The sequence below is a fragment of the Neoarius graeffei genome, chromosome 23, assembly GCF_027579695.1.
Source record: "Neoarius graeffei isolate fNeoGra1 chromosome 23, fNeoGra1.pri, whole genome shotgun sequence".
NCBI classification, from domain to species: Eukaryota; Metazoa; Chordata; class Actinopteri; order Siluriformes; family Ariidae; genus Neoarius; species Neoarius graeffei.
In genome coordinates this window covers 51,838,062-51,851,857 of record NC_083591.1, presented here as the reverse complement: position 1 = coordinate 51,851,857, position 13,796 = coordinate 51,838,062, and positions in this window count along the sequence as shown.

Sequence of the window (13,796 nt, the reverse complement as noted above, 5' to 3'; positions counted from 1 at the left end):
CTCCTTCAGCAGGTGTAACAGGCACAGAGGCCACACCTCCTTTAGTAGGTCTAACAAACACAAACGCCACGCCTTTTTTAAGTAGGTGTAACAAACACAAAGACCACACCTCCTTCAGCAGGTGTAACAGGCACAGAGGCCACACATCCTTTAGTAGGTATAACAAACGCCACGCCTTTTTTAAGTAGGTGTAACAAACACAAAGTCCACGCCTCCTTGAGTTGGGCTGACAGAAATAAAGGCCACTCCTCCATCAGTAGGTATAACAGGCACAGAGGCCACACCTCCTCTTGTAGATTGAACAGACACAAAGGCCACGCCTCATTGAGTTGGGCTGACAGAAACAAAGGCCACTCCTCCGTCAGTAGGTCTAATAGACACAAAAGCCACGTCTCCTGTAAGAGGGCTAACAGACACAAAGGCCATGCCTCTTTAGGTAGGCCTGGCAGAAACAAAGGCCACTCCTACTTCAGTAGGTGTAACAGGCATAAAGGATACTCCTCCATCTGTAGGTCTAATAAGCACAAAAGCCACATGTCCTGTAATAGGGCTAACAGACACAAAGGCCATGCCTTCTTGAGTAGGGCTGGCAGAAACAAAGGCCACTCCTCCATCAGTAGGTGTAATAGGCACAGAGGCCACGCCTCCTTGAGTAGGTCTAACAGGCATGAATGCCACGCCTCCTGAAATAGGGCTAACAGACACAAAGGCCATGCCTTCTTGAGTAGGGCTGGCAGAAATAAAGGCCACACCTCCATCAGTAGGTGTAACGGGCACAGAACCCACACCTCCTCTTTTAGATTGAACAGACACAAAGTCCACGCCTCCTTGAGTTGGGCTGGCAGAAATAAAGGCCACTCCTCCATCAGTAGGTGTAACGGGCACAGAAGCCACACCTCCTCTTGTAGGTTGAACAGACACAAAGTCCATGCCTCCTTGAGTTGGGCTGGCAGAAATAAAGGCCACTCCTCCATCAGTAGGTGTAACAGGCACAGAAGCCACACCTCCTCTTGTAGGTTGAACAGACACAAAGGCCACACCTCCTCTTGTAAGTTGAACAGACACAAAGGCCACGCCTCCTTGAGTTGGGCTGGCAGAAATAAAGGTCACTCCTCTATCAGTAGGTGTAACAGGCACAGAAGCCACACCTCCTCTTGTAGGTTGAACAGACACAAAGGCCACGCCTCCTTGAGTTGGGCTGGGAGAAACAAAGGCCACTCCTCCATCAGTAGGTGTAACAGGCACAGAAGCCACACCTCCTCTTGTAGGTTGAACAGACACAAAGGCCACGCCTCCTTGAGTTGGGCTGGCAGAAACAAAGGCCACGCCTCCTTGAGTAGGTCTATCAGACACAAATGCCACGCCTCCTTCAGCAGGTCTAACAAGCACAAAGGCCACGCCTCCTTTAGTGTTGCTGACTGGCATAAATGCCACGCCTCCTTTATCAGGACTGATATGGAAGTTAATAATAATAATTTTTAAACAAATTATTATTATTATTATTATTATTATTATTGGGCGGCACGGTGGTGTAGTGGTTAGCGCTGTCGTCTCACAGCAAGAAGGTCCGGGTTCGAGCCCCGTGGCCGGCGAGGGCCTTTCTGTGCGGAGTTTGCATGTTCTCCCCGTGTCCGCGTGGGTTTCCTCCGGGTGCTCCGGTTTCCCCCACAGTCCAAAGACATGCAGGTTAGGTTAACTGGTGACTCTAAATTGAGCGTAGGTGTGAATGTGAGTGTGAATGGTTGTCTGTGTCTATGTGTCAGCCCTGTGATGACCTGGCGACTTGTCCAGGGTGTACCCCGCCTTTCGCCCGTAGTCAGCTGGGATAGGCTCCAGCTCGCCTGCGACCCTGTAGAACAGGATAAAGCGGCTACAGATAATGAGATGAGATTATTATTATTATTATTATTATTGCACTTTTGTTTATTTTTTATGTCTATTTTTTGGAGATATTTTTATATATTGTGCTGCTGTTAGCCCTTAGCCGAGACACACAGGTACGTGATGTTTGGTGCTGCTCTGAGGCTGGGACGTCAGTGGAGCTCTTCCAGCTACCAGTCGAACGCGACGTCTAAATCATCAGCCTCAGAAGAAAATGTCAAGAAACATGTCACAGCTGATGGAAGTGCATTTACAGCGAGGGGAGAACAGTGTAAATTTCATTTAACCCCTATGGACTGGTCTGCAGTTGTCCTGGCTATTCCTGTGTGTGTGTCTTTGTATGTGTGTTTTCATTTATTTGTGAGTGTGTGTATGTGAGAGTGCGCAAAAAAACCAACCAAGGTAATAGATTGATCGCTGACCCATCGTGCCCGCTGTTTGCTCGTGTCAAACACAATTTCACTGCAGCACCTTTCAGCGCAAACTTCTCATCCGTCAGACACCAAAAGAGCTCGTCTCAGCACTCGGCTCTCATCTCTCTCTCTCTCTCTCTTATACCGTATCGTCATATATCTGTGTTATGAAAGGAAAGAAATGCCAATATTTATGTGCCAGCTTATTTAGCTGATAGATGATGTGTGTAAATAGATGTGACTGATGCTTATGTGTAATAAATGCTTAAAAAAAAAAGAACGTCCACAACCTTGGAAGCTTCCTGCACAGCCTATTATCATCACCTACCACTTCCTGTCATCCATCATGTCTCCTTTCTGGACTTCAAGAGTGAATCAGAGTGCTTCTGAGCATAGAGACAACATGGAGTCTCGCATGATGAATGGCTCTGAAAGAGAAAGAGAGAGATCAGCAGAGAATAAGTCCAAGTGTAATAATTTTGTCCTGCTTTTACCGCCCATTCGTCAATGAAGAACCAAACCTTGACCTCTATACACTTCTCTTCTTTACTAATTTCTATATAGACACTTTTTTTTTGTTGTTGTTCTTGTATAAAAAAAAAAAACACACATGATCCAGACTTGTTTGGTGAGATTTTACAGGTTTACACCATTTTAAAAACACTTTTGTTCATTCATTAAATGTACTTTTTTTTTTTCCCGGACTCATTTAGCTTTCCAAATGATAACTGTATTATGTCCGTTGTTTCCATGACGACCCACTGCAGCTCAGCATCTCGTTTTAAAGGCTCCAGAGCATCAGCATCAGGAGGGGTCGATGTAAGGACGTTCATCTCCTAGACAAGCACAACATCAGAGAGGTTTTATTTTTAAAGGACTGCAAAACACACGGCTTCTTTTAGCCAAGAAAAATAGATTAGAGTTGAAATGTTCGACTTGGGGGGGGGGGGGGGGCATTCAACGATTCACAGTGCTATGTACGGTGTCAATATTTTCGATCCAGGGTGGGCGATGTTCAAATGTTAAAAAGAAATAATAGATTTTTCATAAGGGACAGTTTAGTTTTTGCGGAGGTTTTGCTAGCTAACATTGTCCCGACAAAGCTAAACGAAAGAAAATCATTTACAAAAAAAAAAGTACGTCAGATGAAATATGAAATACGAAAAGAACGAGGAAATTAAATAAACGCAGTGATGCTCTGAAAAAAATGTATGAAACCGTAATAAGGAAGAAACTCTTTGCTAAAACTAGCTAATCAATGTTAGCGTACAATTATAGCTAGCATTATTCTATCCACATTCACTGGATATGAGCAATTGCACGCTCTGATTGGCTACTCTACTACTAGGCTATCAGCTCATATACCATGAGTAGAGAAAAAAAATGGCGGAGTGTGTTGCTGAACCAACCGAGGATGAAATAAAAACTCTACTTGGAAACAAAACCCCAAAAAATACAAAAAAAATGCAACAAAATATGGAATGAAAGTGTTTCATGGTAAGAACGTATCTTTTTATTTTTCAAGAATTATTATTATTATTGCATTTTTCACAAACTGCTCCCGTCATTTCAATGATTTGTTTACATTCTAAGCAGAAATTATTTTGTTGGACGTTTTGTAGAAATTTTTTATTTATCAAATTTGCAAAAAATAAAAATGCTCTTTTTCTCAAAATCCAGTGAATGTGGATAGAATAAAACAGTTATTCCACTCAATCTTATTGTACACGGCTTATAGACAACTCAGTGCTACGCGCCTCATCAGCTATCAGCTCATGTACGACTCGATTTCATGGAATAACTGTTAATTATTTTTTTCGCGGTCCGGTTGCCATCAAATTCTGCGCTCTGATTGGCTGGCGAGCGGGTCCGTAACTCGATACGGACCTCTGGCGACTCACTCGTTCACAACAACAACAAACATAGTAGCATTTTTTGTCAACATTTATCTTTATTTTTATAAGATATATTTATAAGATTATCAAAAATCTTATAAATATTTGCCAGCATTTCTCAGGAGAATAGCATTAATTTTACATCATGGATAGCGATAACGACAGTGTTCACAGCGAAAGCGAGTTTTACTACCCTGAGGAAGAAGAAATAAAAGAAAACATTTCAGGAGAAAGCTAAAAACCTGTAACTGTTGCTAACGCTGAGCAAAAACATGGCTGAATCCTGAATGATGCAATTTTGTATAAATAGGGGACGACATAGGCGGCAAAATGTAGTTTTTTTCCTGCCATGGAAGTGCACTTGTATACCGAGGAGGAAGCCATTTGCATTACAGCCGTGAATGAGGATTCAAAATGGCGGCTTGGCTCGGTTTTCCCTTTCGGGCGCTCTCGTTTTCTGTTAGAATTTGGTAAAGAAAAAAATAAATATATTATTTACCAGCTTAAGGTCGGTCCGTATGGTGAAATACTGTGACTGAGGCCCTCTGGGCCAAGGTCAGTATTCAAGGCCGAGGATACGGACCTCCCAGCTGGTAAATAACATCTATATATGTATTATCTAGCGCTTGAGCGAATTGGTGTGTATTAGCTAAGTAAGGAATAAAACACTCAGCGTCATGAAGTTACAGGAAAATAATCAGTGATGTGTTGGAGTGATGATATAGAATTATTGTTATCTCCAAAAGTTGATTATTTTCCACTAAAAGCACATCCTGAAGTGTTTTAGCTCATCTGGCTGTAAGCCAAGCCGGATAAGGTTATGCGATCACGCGTTGTCCGTCCGTCCATCATCCATCCACAATTTACAAAACTCGCTACTCTGTTTACAGGATTGATCGGCTTTCGATCAAACTCACTCACAATGCTCCCCAGGTGAGTGTGCATAAAAGTTGTCAAGATGGCGGCTCTACCTGTCATATTTACGATTTTATGGGCGTCTTGGCCGGTATGAGCTACAGCCTCACAGTCCAAAGACATGCAGGTTAGGTTAACTGGTGACTCTAAATTGACCGTAGGTGTGAATGGTTGTCTGTGTCTATGTGTCAGCCCTGTGATGACCTGGCGACTTGTCCAGGGTGTACCCCGCCTTTCGCCCGTAGTCAGCTGGGATAGGCTCCAGCTTGCCTGCGACCCTGTAGAACAGGATAAAGCGGCTAGAGATAATGAGATGAGATTTTAAATTTATTTGTGAACTACATGCTGTACTTTTTATCCATTTTTAGTTTAGTTTAATGTCTTCGAACATCTACTAAAATAGTGAACTCGTTGTCACTTACGTTATATGATAGTAACTATAAACACCTGTTCCCTCACCAGTCTCTTTTCTCTCTCTTGGTAAGAAAATAAGAACGTTACTGAAAATTAAAGACTTCCTGACACTGGAGACTTCTTCCGTAAACGTTCCAGTTTTAGTCTCTTTACAGAAAGCTTCAGCATCGAAATGATTATACATTTCTTTGTTTAAAAAAAACCGAATATGATTTATCTATTTTTTTATTCTGTCTTCGATCATGTTGAACATCTGCTATGCAAGTCCCTATGAATGAGCTGTTACCATAGCAACAGTGATGTATTAGAGCAAGCCTGAGTTTTGAGTTCCAGCCAGAACTAGTGTCCACGCCTTCTGACCAATCAGATTTGAGAAATCAATTGTGGTATAAATATTATTTGCTAATATCTAATTAACTTTGACACTTTGACCGTCACACTTGCTTCTTAATTTTGTACCAAAACTCAGTAGCCTTCATTACATTTTATTATTATTATTATTTTTAATCTGGAAAGTGCTCTCTTGTAGAATATCTCACTCAGATCTCAGAGACAAACTTTTTTTTTCTGTAACATTCAATTGTGTGCTGGAAAAAAAATAAGATTTGGAATCTAAAATGTTTTTGTGTTGTTGATTTGATAATGTAGAAGTCATAAAATAGAAATCTATAACAAAGTTTGGATAAAAAATAGGGGACGTAAGACTTTTGAAACAGTACTGTGTGTGTGTGTGTGTGTGTGTGTGTGTGTGTGTGTGTGTGTGTGTACTGTATATATATACTCAGCAAAAATAAAAACTTGACACTCATTTTTCAAATAGTGTTTAGAAACTTCTTGAAAGAGTTCTTGTTGTGATTATGGTTAAATGCATTGTCAAGGGCATTACGTCACACATTCATTCTACTGGTCGAGCCTACGTAGCACGTGCGAGAGCACTGCACGCTAAAATCACGTTTCCACGTGACAAGTGACGTGACCTATTGATACACGTGCAATTGATTTCACGGTAGCAGAGTGTCATCTCAGAAAAACAAGGTTTTATGGTTAATTATTAGTGCTGTCAAGCGATTAAAATATTTAATCGCGATTAATGTCGCGACAGTCATAGTTAACTCGTGATTAATTGCAATTTAATCGCACATTTTTGTCACATAAAAGACCATTGTAATTCTCTTATCAGCATAAAAAAGTGAATGGGCTTGCTTTGTACCAATGTTTTTTTTTAATTACAAAGCATAACATGTCTTGTCACAGCCACTGCGAAGTAAAACCTAAGCCGAGCACCGGTGCGGGGCTAGCAAGAAAACCATGAGTGAAATGAGCTACTGTTTGAGTTAGTCTACAACTTTTAATCAGAGAGACAGGTTACACAGTGACGGTAGGCTTGACATGCTTGATTATAATATAAAGTACACTATTATATTAAGTTTTTGTTCGTTGATAAATATTGCATTGAATCTGATCTTTACTGTTTCAGCTCACTTAACACATTTTGTACTTTTACACTTTCTGCCTGTTGATGCGTCGCGCTGTCCAATCAGAGGCGGCCAAATTTGCATATTACAGGAAGGATTTCTGGGATAGCATTGAGTTTACAGTTCAGAGGGATCTGGCTTCTTTAGACGCTGTCTTCTTAAAACTGAATAAATATTTAAAAAGAGCCAAATGAGTCAGTCTTTTGAACGACTCTTTTCAAAGAACGGATCACAAAGATGCGGATCCCATCAAAGAGCCATAAATCCCATCTCTACTAGCGCGCCCTGCCCGCGCTGGTTCTCGGGGGGGGCAGAGGACTCTGGCTGTGCGGGGCGGGGCGTGGCATTACAGTCTAGCTGCTATCGTTTTGTCTCTGTTCCAAGTTCCTGGCAGTTTCAAAAGCTTATGAAAAACCTACATCATGTCACAGAGCGTTAATCTCGTGATAAAAAAATTATCGCCTTAATTGAGTCAAGTTAACGCGTTAATAACGCGACATTTTTGACAGCACTATTAATTATTCGTTAATTTGCAATGCCACGACTGTCAAACATTCAGCGTGAACGTGCCATTGGCATGCTGAATACGGGAACATCCGTCACTGACGTTGCGAGGGTTATGGGATGCAGTCGACAGACCATCCATAATCTCCAGACACGTCTCCATCAAACTGGCACCACAGGAACCACTGGAACCCTCCACAGAACTTGCAGGAGCTTGGTGCCATGTTGGTACAAATATGGCGGCGCATTCCCCAAGCTGTGTTCAGACGCATCATCCAATCCATGAGGAGACGTTGTATTGCAGTTGTGAACGCCCATGGAGGACACACCCGATATTGACATGATTTCATTAAGTTGTGACTCACAGTTTTTGATCATGGACATTGTCGTCGCATTTCCGGTGGAACCGATTCCATGACAAACATGATCTGTATGCTATAGCATCTTTAATGACAAGATAATTGAATACAATCGTTATTTCAAACCTATTTTCCAAAATGTTCAAATTATTGACTTTGAAACGAGTGTAAAGTTTTTTTTTTTTTTTTTTTGAGTTTCTATACTACCGTTCAAAAGTTTGGGGTCACTTTGAAATGTCCTTATTTTTGAAAGAAAAGCACTGTTCTGGCGGCACGGTGGTGTAGTGGTTAGCGCTGTTGCCTCACAGCAAGAAGGTCCGGGTTTGAGCCCTGTGGCTGGCGAGGGCCTTTCTGTGTGGAGTTTGCATGTTCTCCCCGTGTCCGCGTGGGTTTCCTCCGGGTGCTCCGGTTTCCCCCACAGTCCAAAGACATGCAGGTTAGGTTAACTGGTGACTCTAAATTGACCGTAGGTGTGACTGTGAGTGTGAATGGTTGTCTGTGTCTATGTGTCAGCCCTGTGATGACCTGGCGACTTGTCCAGGGTGTACCCCGCCTTTCGCCCGTAGTCAGCTGGGATAGGTTCCAGCTCGCCTGCGACCCTGTAGAAGGATAAAGCGGCTAGAGAGAATGAATGAATGAATGAAGCACTGTTCCTTTCAATGAAGATCACTTTAAACTAATCAGAAATCCACTCTATACATTGCTAATGTGGTAAATGACTATTCTAGCTGCAAATGTCTGGTTTTTGGTGCAATATCTCCATAGGTGTATAGAGGCCCATTTCCAGCAACTCTCACTCCAGTGTTCTAATGGTACAATGTGTTTGCTCATTGCCTCAGAAGGCTAATGGATGATTAGAAAACCCTTGTACAATCATGTTAGCACAGCTGAAAACAGTTGAGCTCTTTAGAGAAGCTATAAAACTGACCTTCCTTTGAGCAGATTGAGTTTCTGGAGCATCACATTTGTGGGGTCGATTAAATGCTCAAAATGGCCAGAAAAATGTCTTGACTATATTTTCTATTCATTTTACAAACTTATGGTGATAAATAAAAGTGTGACTTTTCATGGAAAACACAAAATTGTCTGGGTGACCCCAAACTTTTGAACGGTAGTGTATATATATATATATATATATATATATATATATATATATATATATGATGAACAATGTTTCATCAGGGAAGTGCACTAGAGGGCGAGATGTGAAGGGAACGCCATACTCTCGGGTGTTTTTGACCATTTCATGATGCCGTAAATGAGCCCTGATTTCATGTTGACCCTTTACCCTTTTCCTTGTTCTCCTCCTGTTCCGCTTGACATCAACTAAAACGCCCCGCTCTAAAGATGACCGGCAGATGAGATTTGTTTTGCTTTAATGAGACTGGGCAGAGGTGGGGTCAGCAGGCGCACATGAACACGAGGCATTTCTTCAGACAAATGAACCCTGTGTCATGGTTTTTGGATTTGTGATTTTTATTTTTTTTTGCATGAAAGGCAAAAGCACTATCGAGCTGTGAGTGAGCATTGTGATGGACGGTTTCCATGGTTACTTGGTCCTTTGTGCAATCCCTGATAACGTTCATAGTTGACCTCTGTTAGAGAGCTGGGCGGCACCCTGAGGATATGTAACGTATATGTATAGTGTGTAAGATTCTCCAAGAGGAGACCTGATCAGAACAAAGCGGAGCAAGTCTATTTAATCCTGTGGGGTGGTTTTGTTTCCCCACTTAATATCAGAAATAAATTTAGGGTTTTTTTTTTTTGTTGTTGGTGTTTTTTTTTAAGAGGACCAAGCAGTAGTAGTAGCGATCAGGGGGGAACCATCACAACCTTCTAGGTGTTCAGAGAAGGCCCAAACATATCAGCATTTCTTTCATTATTTCATAATTTCATTATAATTATTCTCTTCTAATTCTCATTTGGCCTCATTTTCTATCAAATTTGCTTCAGAAATGAAAGGGTTACTGTCCTGAAAACATTAAAATCGAGTTATCCAATGAGATTTGTTTGTTTGTTGCGTCTAGGCTGAGAAGAGTTTAGAGCTGCTCACTCATTGGTTAGGACTTCATTGCCGGGACAGAAGGCCATGGCAGTGTACGTTTATGTAGGAAGTGACAAATGAATTAACCAATCAGATTTTGATTTATAGTAGGAGGGACCAAAAATTTATCGCCGTCGGCCTTCTCAAACCTCAACGAGAGCTTAACTGTGACTCGGCACCGTCAGCACAGCAGTGAAGTCACCTTCCAGCCAGTGCAGCGTTCATCAGTAGTGTTAGCAAATGCTAATTAATAAAGCGGTCAAGCCAGTGCTATCGAGAGCAAGTAGCACAGGCTAATGACCAAGAAACTAAGATTTCTATCTCCAGACTCTTCTTCCACGCTGCACGCTTGCCACAGTATTTTTCACTCTGACTTAAGTATTCATTTTCCTGTGTAATTTACCAAGTTACTTTTAAAATCAACATCGAGAGCTACACACAACAGAGCTACCTGCCAACCTGCCGCGAATCCCTTACAAAATCCTTTGCCCTGTTGCTTTTTTGGTGTCTGGCTAAGTTTTGGCTGAGCTCAAGTCCCAGCTCTAAGAGCAACGGTTCACCAGTGGTAGTGATATAACTGTGAAAACTTAAAGCAATATGGTAGCTTTAAAAAAATACGCTGTTAGAAATAGGGGTACAGTTACAGTAGGAGTCCATTTCTGTTCCCCAAGATACAATCTACCCTAATGTACCCCCTACAGCTCATTATTGGACCTCAAGGTAAGTATGTGTACCTTTTTAAGGCCAAAAAGGAACATATATGTTCCCAAACAGTATATAAAGGGTACCAGTTAGTACCTTAGAGGGCACTGCGCTAGTGACAAGACATTGTACCCCTAAAGGTACAATAGTGTACTTTATTTTCTGAGAGTGTACGTAATCTCTATTTAACTATACTGATGATTACGACAAACAAGAATTTCAACATATTGACGTCGTATTCCTTTAAACTCACTACCTAAATAAAAAAAAAACTTCCTCTCTCTCTTGCGCTACTACAACATTAGATAAGAAAGGGATACAAATTTGAAACAGGAGAGAAAAATGGAGGACGTGAGTGTGCGAATGAAGCGTGAAAGACCGACTACAGCAACGGAAAGAAAGCGAGAAGAAAAGATGTTATGTTATATATGAAGGAAAGGAAACGCAGGACCAAACTAATAAATATGGGAGCACCTCGGTGTGATCAGCTGTTCGTTTAGCGACAGAATGATGGAACTGTCAGTGCACGCTCAAAGGTAAACCTGTAGATGGCAGTAATGCAACACTGTGGATGCCAGCTGCCGTAAAACCCAAAAGAAGAAGAAGAAGGTAAACCTGCGCATGCACACACGGACCTCCTTTATCCTGCTTGACTGCGTGAAGCGAGCGATTTCATGCACATTATTTGCTTTAATCCCCTCAAATTAAATAACTTCCCAGCCACAGAATGACCTGATATTTTGTGAGATATTACAGAAATAAATATATATCACCGTGACCAAATTTTAGAAGGAACTAAATTTCACCAATTTTATGAAACCGAAAGGACATCTAGCTTTAAGGCAATCGTAATAATTTGATAATTTTGGCCTCTTTGCTGAAGAATTGCCCAAATATTCATATTGAGTTATTATTCCGTAATAGAGGTCTGCGTGGGTCAGATTTTTCAGTCCCACCCGCGCCCGCATTGTGCAGTCCCACTCCCTTCCGCGCCCACAAAGAATTATGATTTTCAGCCCCGCTCCCGCCCACAAAAAAATTATGATTTTCAGTCCCGCTCCCGCCCGCGCCTGCCATATTTTGTCCCGCTCCCACCCGCAAATCCTGCATGATGCAGACGTTTGCGTTATTTCTCAGGAAAGTTCTTGTCTTGACACAGCGTTATGGTGCCCCGCCCCCTACTTTGAGTGGATTTCAGCATAAATATCTACAGCTCATGTTGTTATTATTTACCTTGTTTTGGAATTCAGCATGTACTCTCTCTAATAACAATAAGTGCTGTTAAACAATTAGAATGTTTAATCACGAATCGTACATTTTTATCACATGAGAAACCATTGCAATTCTCTGATCAGCATAAAAAAAGTGAATGGGCTTGCTTTGTAGCAATGGTGTTTTTTGTTTTGTTTTTTTTAATTGCAAAGCAGAGCTAGTAAGAGAAGTGAATTGATTTACTGCTTGAGTTAGTCTACAACTTTAATCAGAGAGACAGGTTACACAGTGACGGTAGGCTTGACTCAATGCTATCCCAGAAATCCTTCCTGTAATATGCAAATTTGGCCGCCTCTGATTGGACAGCCAAATTTGCATATTACAGGAAGGATTTCTGGGATAGCATTGAGTCAAGCCTACTGTCACTGTGTAACATTTCTCTCTGATTAGAGTTGTAGACTAATGCAAGCCATAAATCAATTCACTCATGGTTCTCTTGCTAGCTGGGTGTGAACTGTGAGTCATTAGAGTGATCAATGACAATCTGACTCTCTCTACAAATTTAGGCATTTTAAAATGTTTTTATTAATGCCAAATAAAATATCCAGCACAAATTATATATTTTATTTCAAGCACATTTTTAGTTAGTGGGACTGCAGCTTCTCACCGCCCGCGCCCGCAATGAGCTTTCAAAATTTGTCCCGCGCTGCACTGCTTTGCGGTGGGTCCCGCGGGACTCCCGCGGGAGTGCAGGGCTCTATTCCGTAACAGAAGAAGGGGGTGGAGCATGTAGAGCTCGGGGGAGGGGTTTCAGTTTACATATTCATAATAGAGTGTGAATTTTGTATGGCAAGTTGGTCAATACATTTCTTTTAAAGTTTAAAAGATTCAAAACGGCTTGAAAATTTGAAACAAATTTTGCATGATGGTACATTTGAAGTCAAACTGCAAAATTTTGAGGTTAAAAAAAGAAGAAAACAAAAACATTAAACACGATTCCAGCACCAGGCGTCTGAATTCCCGAGTGTATCAACGAGTCTTACTTTAATGGAATGGCAGCGACTCTTTTTGATCCGTCCTCTCTGCTCCGAACAGTGAATTAGAGGAACAGGTGCGCCGGTCCGCCTGCTCCAAACGGAGTTAAAATATCTAATTGAAAAATTACAGCAGAGATTAGCCCTGCTAATTACTGCCCTTATAGCCCCGTAGGATCCGCACGCTGCTAATGCGCTCTGAGCCGGAGACATCCAGCATGTTTATCATAACCTGTCAGGTATTTAACGATGATTTTTCCACCTCTTCATTTCTTTTTTCAGCTGATTGTCATCTGTTAGAGAGAGTGTATTAAGACTTAAAGGTCTCACATCGGTGCTTCTTGTGTGAAATGTGTTGCTTTTATCCTGGGATGACGAGCTCATTAGAGCGTTGCTCAGGACCAGAACTGAACGCTGTGATCTTTTATTCATTCGCCATTTCTCCATTCTTCTCTCTCCAGGCCACTTCGTACCGTAGCACTCTGTGTATGACATCCGTCATGCCTGAGCGAACCCGAGTTTCAGAACCAGAGATAGAGAGAGAGAAAAAACCCACAAATGAGAACCTTCTCAGTTTTTGCCACTTTAGTTCTAATTAAATTTCAATCACCACAGCAGTTGAAGTTCCTCTAATTCTACAAATGCCAAGTGAGCCTGAACGGTTATCTTTTCACCTTCCCTATCTCTATTTTTGGCCCGGCGTCAAATTATACATTCGGGGAAGTCTTGAAACGGCAGTCGCACCACGTGGGTTTTTATTATCGCTATTATGAACGGATATCTAATGCTCAATTTCATACCACTCATGCTGTCAAGAAATGGCTGATTGATTGACAGAACGTTGTTGGTTTGTTTTTTTTTTGGCTCCGAGAGCCGACAGTGTGTGGGCGCTCACAAAGACGACAGGTGTGTGTGTGTGTGTGTGTGTGTGTGGGGTGTCGAGAGAGT